At 38.0% G+C, this 10,000-nt stretch overlaps 1 protein-coding gene across 1 annotated transcript in view; it reads left to right on the top strand.

Moving 5' to 3' along the window:
- Positions 1-10,000, top strand: part of lsamp (limbic system associated membrane protein) — a 496,316-nt gene that overhangs the window by 243,947 nt on the left and 242,369 nt on the right. The gene's annotated exons all lie outside the window — the stretch shown is intronic.

Here is a 10,000-nt window from a genome sequence, read left to right as displayed (position 1 = left end):
ATGCATGTATTGCAAAGAGACAGAAGACCAAGAACCTTGTGGCCCCATGTAGTGTTGTGTAGTAGTGGAAGAAGTACTGCTGTTATTTACTTAGGTAAGAATATCAATACAACAATGAATAAACACGTCACCAGTAAAAGTCTCACATTCAAGTTAGCCCATTATAAATTAAATAGTGAGAGTTGAGAGAGCAGATAGAAGAATGCACAGTAGCAAGTGTTGTTTTATTGTTATTTATAATATTGGCAAAAACAGCAGTAACTTTTGCTTGACTAAGTCAGTGCACACTGGTCACACTGGTTGGATGTTCAGCACTGATATGAAAAGTAAAATAAAAAAAAAACAACAACATAAGCTGTTTTGTATTCTACTGTTGTCTGTTTGGTCGGCTCCTTAATAGGAGTGTGTTTGTGTGTGTATGCGCACATCGGGTCATAAATTTGTCACATCCTGTCTCTCATCTAAAGGCACCACTTCTTATGGTACATCTGGCTCTCCACAATGAATGCTACACTGACAGTGTTCTGTATAAATTTGTGAAAATATGGACCTAACAAGTGAGCAGTTTGCTGCCTTCAAGGCTCTGGTTGAAGAATCAGACTTTTGAGTTGAGCACACATACACTTTGAAAAAAGAAGGTTAATATTTAGAGATCCAAAATGTATGAGAAAAAAATGAACAAGTGTGGTCATGTGTTATGTGGCTGCATTGCATTCTATTTAATTGAGGCTTTTTCCTTTTGATTTTAATGGTTACTTCAGTAGTGGAAATGTATTTAGGCACGTTTTGCTTCCGTTCCAGTTATTTCTTTTAATTTGTTAGAAATTAGTCTAGGGTTGCACAAACCTTTCCTAAACCCATTAAAACTCATTGTATAAAGTTTGTGGATAAAAAGTCTTACCCAAGGACTATCTAAGAACTGAATGATGTATAAGCCCAGGTTCAATCCCCACCTGCAGCGATTCTGTGTAGTTCCCATGTATTGAGCCTAATTTTAGCAAATCCATGGCTTTAAAAATACAGAGTGCAAGGAAGGAAATAATCAAAGTGAATTGCTTTGGAAGAGTTTGCAAGGTCTCTTTGAATGTTTTTGTCACTATGATAAATTACCACCACTCGAAACCATTGTAACCAGCATGAATTGAAGTTAAACCACAGCTGTTCTTTGTGTAGAGCTTTAAAACCTTCAGAGGGTAGATATTTGATACTGAAAGGTTGGCTGGTTGAGTGTACAACACTGTTTGTACATGTGCATAATAATAGATTTTGGTATACTGAGGGCCACAGATGACAAACTGGTTGTGTCCTCAGGATCTTGGCTAAAAGCCACATTATTTGGCTTCAAAGGGAGGAGTCATTTCAGGGGAACTCATTTTTGTCAACCAATTAAGACGTATTTCCTCTTTAAATCCTTTGAAGGATGCAAACTCTAAACTGGGACATTATTCAGGTCTATTGGAGGAGACACGTGGCAGTTCACATCATCTCAAGGCCAACAGAGGGAGGTAGCAGCTGCAGATGTAAAATGTTATTTAATGCTTTATGATGTTAAATGCACTTGTTTTCTGGTATATAATGGTGATGGTCTATATGAATATAGATGCTGCTTTATTTGAGTTTTTATTGTATAATCTTAATAAAAGTGGATACCACATCTCCTATTTATACTATTATTAGACAGACTTTTGATGAGAGTTAGATCTTCATTTGCTATGATGCAGCCCACTGCACAATTAATAGTATATTTACTTCCCTTTGTACAATTGCATGCTCAATCTCATGGAGCTTAATGCCTTTTTTAGCTGTAACTAGCAGCTCTATAGGTCAATATGTGGTTGGTTGATCCACAAAAATATGGGCAACAGTTTTTGCCCTAGGAGGCTAAAATTTGGCGTTGAGGTCCGGTGCATAGCTTACACACTTGAACATGCCCCAAAGGGCAGCTGATCAATCTTTCATGCCAACTGTTCAAAAGGTGGACAGCTGGGAGTGGTGCATTACTTCTAAATGGCTTTACATAACATGACCAAGCTCTAGAAACACACACATGCACAAGGCCTTTGCACATCAAGCCCACATTTTGTATGGGAAATTGACACTTAAAAATATATACTCCCTCACGTTGTGTCAATCACATTTTTACACTGACTCTGAAACTTTCATTCATAATTGATAAGTTTTCTGGACAGTTGTAATGTTCTGCATTTTTTCCCAAAATTGCCAAAAGCCTTTCGAGACTTTGACCATAAGCAGTGAAGAAAATGTGACGTAACCTGCAGGACACGAACATTAACATGAGAGAGGATCAGGGTCTACAGTGTAATTTCCTAACTCAGGTAGCCTACTTTCAACAGCTTAAATATAGTAATATAGTCATTTTCAGGTGGATGATGACAAGGAAGAAAATTTTCATCCAGAATGAGAGCCACATACAGACAGAAAAAGAGAAAGTGACAGGGTGTAGACAGAACGGGAGGACAGATTAGCCTCTACAGGCAGTCGCAGTGCCAAATGCAAGATGTGGGCAGAGAGTGGCGACAGCCAGTGAGGTGTCTCAAGTAGAGAGAAGCAAGAGAGCAAATATGCCTTTCCATTTTGTCTCACATTTTGAATCTTTGCAACAAAGAGAGCAATGAAATGCATCAGACCAAGTGTGCAAGGATTGAAAAACCATAGAAAAAATATGGATTTAGTGTGCAATGTCCCTCACACACATGCACACACACACAGACACACACATGCACACACACACACCATTTTGCTACATTACCTTTCATATCTCATGACCATGCATGGTCATAGCTAATGCAATTTTTTGCTTGTTTTAAAGATTAATCACTTCAATACATATTATTAACAAATCAAAATAATGTAAGCATAGATGACCTTACACCTGGCATTCAGACTGAAGTCTGTGCAGAAAAAAAAGAGTCTGGAAAAGGTGCAGATATGTTTTTAAGTTTCGCTGAGGTGGAAAGGCCAGTGTGTCGATGAAAGCAAAATGCAAAAAGTGCAATATAAAAAGACTGACACTCATGATGCACATAAGGCATGTGACTTAGACATCCACAGAAGATTCTTTTCCACTGAAAGAAGAAAAATGTTGACAGACGAAAGCATTAAATGTGTGATGATACTGAGCTTGTAGCATTCCTCAGACAGTACATGAAACATATATAAATACTGTATTTTCAACATGTTTTCCATGCCTTTTTTTCTGAGTAATTGACCTTACATCTGCAATCTGACTGTCCCAATGCAGTGCTCACATGGAAGTGAATGAGCGAGATGCTGTCTTTGACATAGTGCTTTTACATGTCTGAAGACACTCAATGGTATCTAAAGATGCTAGGATAGGTACATTAAGTTGGCCTATGTGAGAGGATTACCCTAATGTTGACCGAGGCCTGAATGTAAACACACAAGAAAGTATTGTTTCAGCTTCCTGGAATATAAAGCTGTGTAATAGCTGATATACAGTATGATGCTGGTGAAGATCCCTTGGGTACTGTACAGTCTTGTGCCCAGAGGCCTCAGGCCTGTCTTTCCTTTGCTGTACACATTTGCCCTGTAATTCACCAGAGAGAGAAATATATTAATTTTTGTCAGGGGGGGTTACGGGAGCAGATTCGGGTTTAGTCGATATCATTAGATATGAAATAAGGCTATTATCCCAAGAAATGAAGCTCCTGCAGTTTCCCGTTAACACCTAGTAAGCAATGAGTCATTCAAGGCTTTATGTTGGGTTGTTATTGACTTCTGTGGCTCGTGGCGATTCTCCCTCCCTTAATTATTTACTCTGCCCTTTAGCCTCCCTTCATTGCCTCTGTTTCTGACGATAAACTATGCAGATAAAAACATGTTTATGATGATGATGAAAATGATGAATGCAAAAAGGAAAAATATGACGAAGATACAAAGATAAAAAGAAATTTGACTCGGGGAGAAAAATTGTAGAGAAGAATTAGAAGATAAGGACATGTCACATGGGAGGAATAAAATGAGAAATCTGCAACAACTGCCTGCAAATTACTGTGCCTTCGTGTCCATGGTCTCCTAATTAAGAGAACAGAGGGAGAATGCAGATTAGAGGGGAGGGCCTGGAGATAGGCCTGTGGCTCTCCAGTCTACAGAGAGAATCTCATCCAGGGATTCGCTCCGTTCATACAAAACAATGAAGGGGTCTACATTATTCATCTCCGGGAGTGAGAAACACAGAGGCAGCGAGAGAGAAAAAGGATGGAGCAAAACTTGAGTGGGGGTTGGAGAGATAAGATGTGGAGGCACACCAGACTGGGTTTGAGAAAAGAACAATTTGGATTTGTGCACGTATGTTAGTGTGTTTTTTCTCTCTTCCTCAGGGTCCTTTTACATTTGTGGTTTTGGGAAATCTTATTGGGAAATTCTTGTGTGGGTTTTTAGGCAGTTTTACCCACTTACTCATGGGTTAAATCCTCCTTAGCACAGACTCCCAGCCTTCCCGACTGCCAGTCACATGTAATTTTAGTCAGCCATTTAGCTTGTAATGATGCTGCTGCGTTGTAACAGCTTGGCAAGAAATAACAGTATTGTTAGAAGGTGCTTGCTGTGTCTGCTTCTACAAGGTGTTACATCCTTAAAGAATCTTAAAAATAGGATTATGTTTTCTCACATTGCACATTTATGTCTGGCGCATGACAGGTGTTTATGATCTAATATAAATTAATTTATTTTTCACATGAGTTTTTTGTTTTGTTTTTGGCCACAGATGCTATTATCATCTTATTGACTGTGCAGGCTACATAAAATAAATAAATGAAATAAAAACAATTATATATATATATATGAATCAAATTTTTAAATCTGCAAGGTATTTGACCTATTTGTTAGCAGTGTTGTGCAGGATACTAAAAAGTAGAAATTACTAGTTACTAGTTACTTCACCCAAAAGTAATTGAATAATTTAACCAATCCCTACCTATAAAAGGAAGTAGTTCATATGGATAGTATTTTTTGCATTACTTTTAAATATATACTTAAAATATCTTATTAAGAGAGACATAGCTATATTGATTTAGCTTTGCTGTGGGACATTGTGGGATAAGATAACAGTCAAATGATGCTACCTGTTATCACTATGATGAAAAGTAAGACATGACACAACAAAACACAACAGATACCTTTTGATGGACCTATTTATTGTAGCCTACACTAGCCTTCAAACCAAGCAAATCAGTTTTAGTACTTTTTTGGCAGAGTTAAAATGAAATAGCAACTGTGTCTCAGACATCCGACAGTAATTCCTGATCCTGATAAGCCTAATAAAATACAAGTGTTATTTAGGTCTACAAAAACATAAACACACAGAGGTTTATCCTTTATAACTTTAACATTAATTCAAATCCTACAAAACACCACTATAGGCCCTATTTGTCCTCGATCTTAAGGAGGGAAAAATAATGGCGATATGTTTAAGACAGCATGCTCATATTGCCTGAACTGTTAGCCATTGCGAGCTATAACAATAAGGCTAGGTAACTCTTGATGTGTTTGTCAAACAGCAGGTCATGCACGGTCAAAAGAAATAACAAAGGAGCCTCCTGAATAATGGAGCACATCCACAGGATCAGCCATTTCCAAACTTTGCATCCATTCTCTATGAAGGCTGCCGTGCAATGCTGGTGCTGTGTTGCATTTCGAGAGATGGCATTTGGTTCCTCATTTGCATAAAGCTGAATCCAGGCTACTCGTCACCTCTAGAAACTCTTGTAAACTAACCATTGTCAATTTAAAAACAGACACATTTAGCAACATTACTTACTTCTTTCCTCAAATGCTATCAGAAACACATTTCAGTGAACTATTTTTGTAAGAGAAAGTTTCCAAATGTGACACTATGTTGGTCCAATAAAATCTGGGAGCAGACAGCCCACTTACCCAGTGACAAGGCCATTAAGCTTCCAATGCTGGGAAGCAGTATGTCCTCTTGCATTGAAAGCTTACATTAACATTGTGTGAAATAATCCACCCTCCACCTTCTCTCTCTCTCTTACACTTTCTCTCTCTCTCTCTCTCTCTCTCTCTCTCTCTGAGTGACATATTTCTACTTACGACCCAAACTCGTGGAATTACAGTAATGTATTACTCCCAACACTGCCTGTTAGATGTTCCTCTAACCTTTAAAGGAACTGCTAAGCTATAAGAGTCATACCAGCTGCATTTACAAGGCTGTGCCTCTGGCTTCTGTGGGATCAATACATAAATCAGCCTCAGTGGGGGGTTCCTGCAAGAGGAGAGTATAATTTAGTCAGATATGCTCTGTAAATCACTTTGCATAGAGTTCCCAAGGAATGTTTTAGGGTTTACTGTGCATGCTGCTCAAGAATATATGAAGGGGACACAAGGGTACTGGTTTCTTGGGATTCTTTGCAGCCTTTTGTTTACCATGTTGGTCTGTGTTTAATTTAAACTCAAATAAAATCTGTCTGGAATCTGGCTCCATATTTGGCTTCCTGTGTGATTATGAGAGTTAAACAATATACTGTAAATTACACCCATCGATTGAAGATAAACATCACCATCTGAAATTACAGTGGTTATGAATGTAACCCTGTTTCGGTTGTTGAATTGTTTCAAGATGCATGGAGGTCTGGGAAACAGATGCATTAAAATACACTGAAATTTTGTGAGTTTCATAATTTTTATTCTGCCAGAAGAGTCTTTGACGTTAAGTTAATTGTGTTAAGTCCAACTTTATCAACATACTCGGAGTACTCTTTTTTTTTTCCAAACTGTCACAACACTGAATTTTCATTTCTTTGGTCACTATATTAAAGTGATTTTACTCTGTACATTCACTTAGAATTTTCAGTTCCTAATTGAGCTCGACTTCCAATTGATCATTTGCTAAATTCTGCCCCTTGTTGATGGTCTGTCAAGCTTTCAGAGAAAGCATGGAGCCCACTATAGCGAACTGCACTCCCTGAAGAAATATTATCTAATTTTCAGAAAAACAAAAACACAATTTCTGAGAAACAGACAGAGGGGTCTAAATGATGTGTTTGAGGAATATCCAGGATATCAAACTGACCCAGCAACAAAAATAGTTAAAAGTTAAAGATAGAAACTAAAGCCTACAGATCACTGAGTGAAAGTGAATCACCATTTCACCTTGCCATATACAGAAGACAATAAATTAACAAACAATGACTGGGAGCAACAATGTTCCTGTAAAGCAGGTCAGGCCTTTATTCACACACTTTCAGTAGCTAGTGTAGCACAGAGGTGCTCATGTAGCACTCTTTAGTGTTCATTTCACTTCCTGATTTTGTTTATAAACTCTGAACACAAAGATGTGGAAGCAAAGTTAACTTTAAAAAATAATTTTCTGCCATTTTAAATTTCTGACAGAAAATAATGTTTTTCACCTCACCTCCTCTTGCATATCTTTTTCAACCTTCACTGTTGTTGATCCTGAAAAGTGCTTTTGCAAAATTAACACTTGTTCAAAGTAATGATATTCCAAGGATTTACATTAAGTGCTCTGCAAACATCAGTGTCTGTCACAGTCACAGGTTTGATGTAAAACCATTTAATAATTTTCTATTACCACACACATTTAAAGGATTGTGTAGCTTTGGCATTGTTCTACTTGCTGGGTACTTGCATGCTTTGGCTGTGTTCTAGTTAAACAGTTTTTTTGTTAATTGGCTACTGCTGTTCATTTCTGTCCAACAGGCAGTCATCTCAGTGGACTAACTCTGTCCAATAGATCTGTGGTTTCTGTAACGGTATCACTACCATCAAAAATCTCAGACTATCTTGTGCCAAAACATCTGAAATATTTCTTGAAGTTAGCAAAAATGTAATTAAACAGAATAAATCTGTGCATGAATGAGGCAATTTCACAGTGTTGCTTTTAATTTATGTAGACAGTCCTAAGAGTCATTTGATGTGTGTGCATACTCCAAAAGTCTTAGTTAGTCATCCATCACTTCTTGAAAGGCATCCCATAATTTAGCTGATGAGTTATACCTGAAGTAAGGAAAATAAAAAAAACTTGAAGAGTGGTCACATGATGATTTTGTACAAACTCATTCTCATGGACTCATAGTTGCATTGTGTTTGTGTTTCGTAGTTGCTTGCAGTGAGCTCATTTGATCTCTCAGCCTGTGCATCCTTTTACTTCTGCAAGGAATTAATCTTGTTACACCATAGGTTTTCACCTTGAACAGTACTTTGGTCACTAAACCAGTCCTCCTCAACACTGCTTCTCTGTGCCTTAACTCACTCATAGAACTGAATAGCAAGAGGAGGGATGACCCTCAGGGGCCAACTCAAAGCAATTATTTTGCAGGAACATTGAGGAGATATCGTTTTGTGTGCACGGGGTAGTATGCAATCTTCTCCAGTAGGAGATATGGATATATAGTAGAGGTGCCAAGAGTCAAATGTTTGTCAATGTAGAGATGTGGCATGATGCACAGAATGATTGGCTCTCCTGACCATAGAGCACTGGGGCATTTGCATTACCAGTCGATCCACACATGCAATTGCTTTTCCATTTATCATGGAATATAATGTGGGAGCAACGGAGTAATGGCATAGTCAAAGAGTAGATTGTTGATACAATTACCTTTAACACTGAAGGATTTTTTTTTAGGCCTATCCTTTTTTAACATGGACTTAAAGTACTTTTTTAATATTATCTAGAAGTACTCTAAATCTGTAGCACATTGTTAATGCTTCATTTTCACTGCATGGTTCATCTTGACTCACTTCCATTCCTTTTCCATGCCAGAGCATTTTCTGAATTTTGTTTTCCACTGTCGATAGAACATCCTTAGTGTCGGTGGGATTCTCAGATGATGGCTGTAGAAATGCCACATTAAACTCATCTTCAGCCCTGCACTTGCTGAATCCTTTCACTGGCAACCAAACAGAGGCATATCTGCATTTTGGCGATTGTTGACAATAGTTTACAGCAATGTTTTGCAGGCTGCCATATTTACCAGCTCCAACATTGCAAAGGCTGTTGTTTATTCTCATGAGTCTTTGTGTTTGTGTGCTATGTGTGCTATCATGGCTATAAGGGGTCCTAGAGACACCAGTTTTGGTGGGATATACCACAGAAGCCATATTGGGTATTTTTCCAGGTATTTATATGTCTATCAGTCTGTCTGTGGACATATTTTGTGAATATGATAATGTTGCAACCATGCAAGATCGAGTTGTGAAAATTAACACGTGAAGGTATAGTTCAAAGATGGGCATGGTCTGAGTAAATGAGCCTGAAGTAGGTAGATATGAAGTATGGAAGGAGCCATTGTTCCTCCTTCTTTAAGTCCTTGGCTCACTAAACTTTACAGGTGTGTAGATGAGATTACCAAAACAATGTTTGAAGATGGGTGTAGTCTTGGCAAGGGCACCGGGAGTAGGGTGATACCCCTTAATCAAAGTTCCCAATGTATAAAGAAGTCAAAGACTTGGTTGATTTTATGGAGTTTTTTTTTTTTTTTTTTAAGTTTTAAAGCAGAACCCTCCTCCCCCCACATCCCCTCCCTGAGTTATGCCACTCTCTGACATTCACTTTGAATTGCGGATTAAGTGGAGTTATTCCATAGCAAAATGGTCTCTAAACTCTGGGTCAAAAATCATAGTTGCTATTGTCAGTAGTGTGACTATTTAAAAATGGTGGGTTTTTATAGGATGTTCTGTCAGGAAAGTGACAATTCCCTCTGACTGTTCAGTGGTTTGCATTTTTTTTAACTCCTCCTATGTACTATCAGCTCAGCTTGCTTGGAACCTCACCCAACGTGGTATCAAAAAAAGTACCAGGTGCTATCTACAACTGTTGCTAATGGAAAAACAAAAAACAAAAACCGATTGAGTCGAGTTGAGTATAGTTGTGCGGTACCATGCAGTGGAAATGCAGTATAAGTTGAATGCGACCTTGTGTATGAATGTTATTGTTTTGCTGACTATTGCTTTTTTGCATTTTAACTCAAAATGAAATGAACAA

The sequence above is a fragment of the Plectropomus leopardus genome, chromosome 6 (assembly GCF_026936395.1).
Source record: "Plectropomus leopardus strain MGB_pleo_1.0 chromosome 6, ASM2693639v1, whole genome shotgun sequence".
Taxonomy (NCBI): domain Eukaryota; kingdom Metazoa; phylum Chordata; class Actinopteri; order Perciformes; family Serranidae; genus Plectropomus; species Plectropomus leopardus.
The sequence above is the reverse complement of the archived record's forward strand: the minus strand, read 5'-3'. Positions and strand labels throughout refer to the sequence as shown.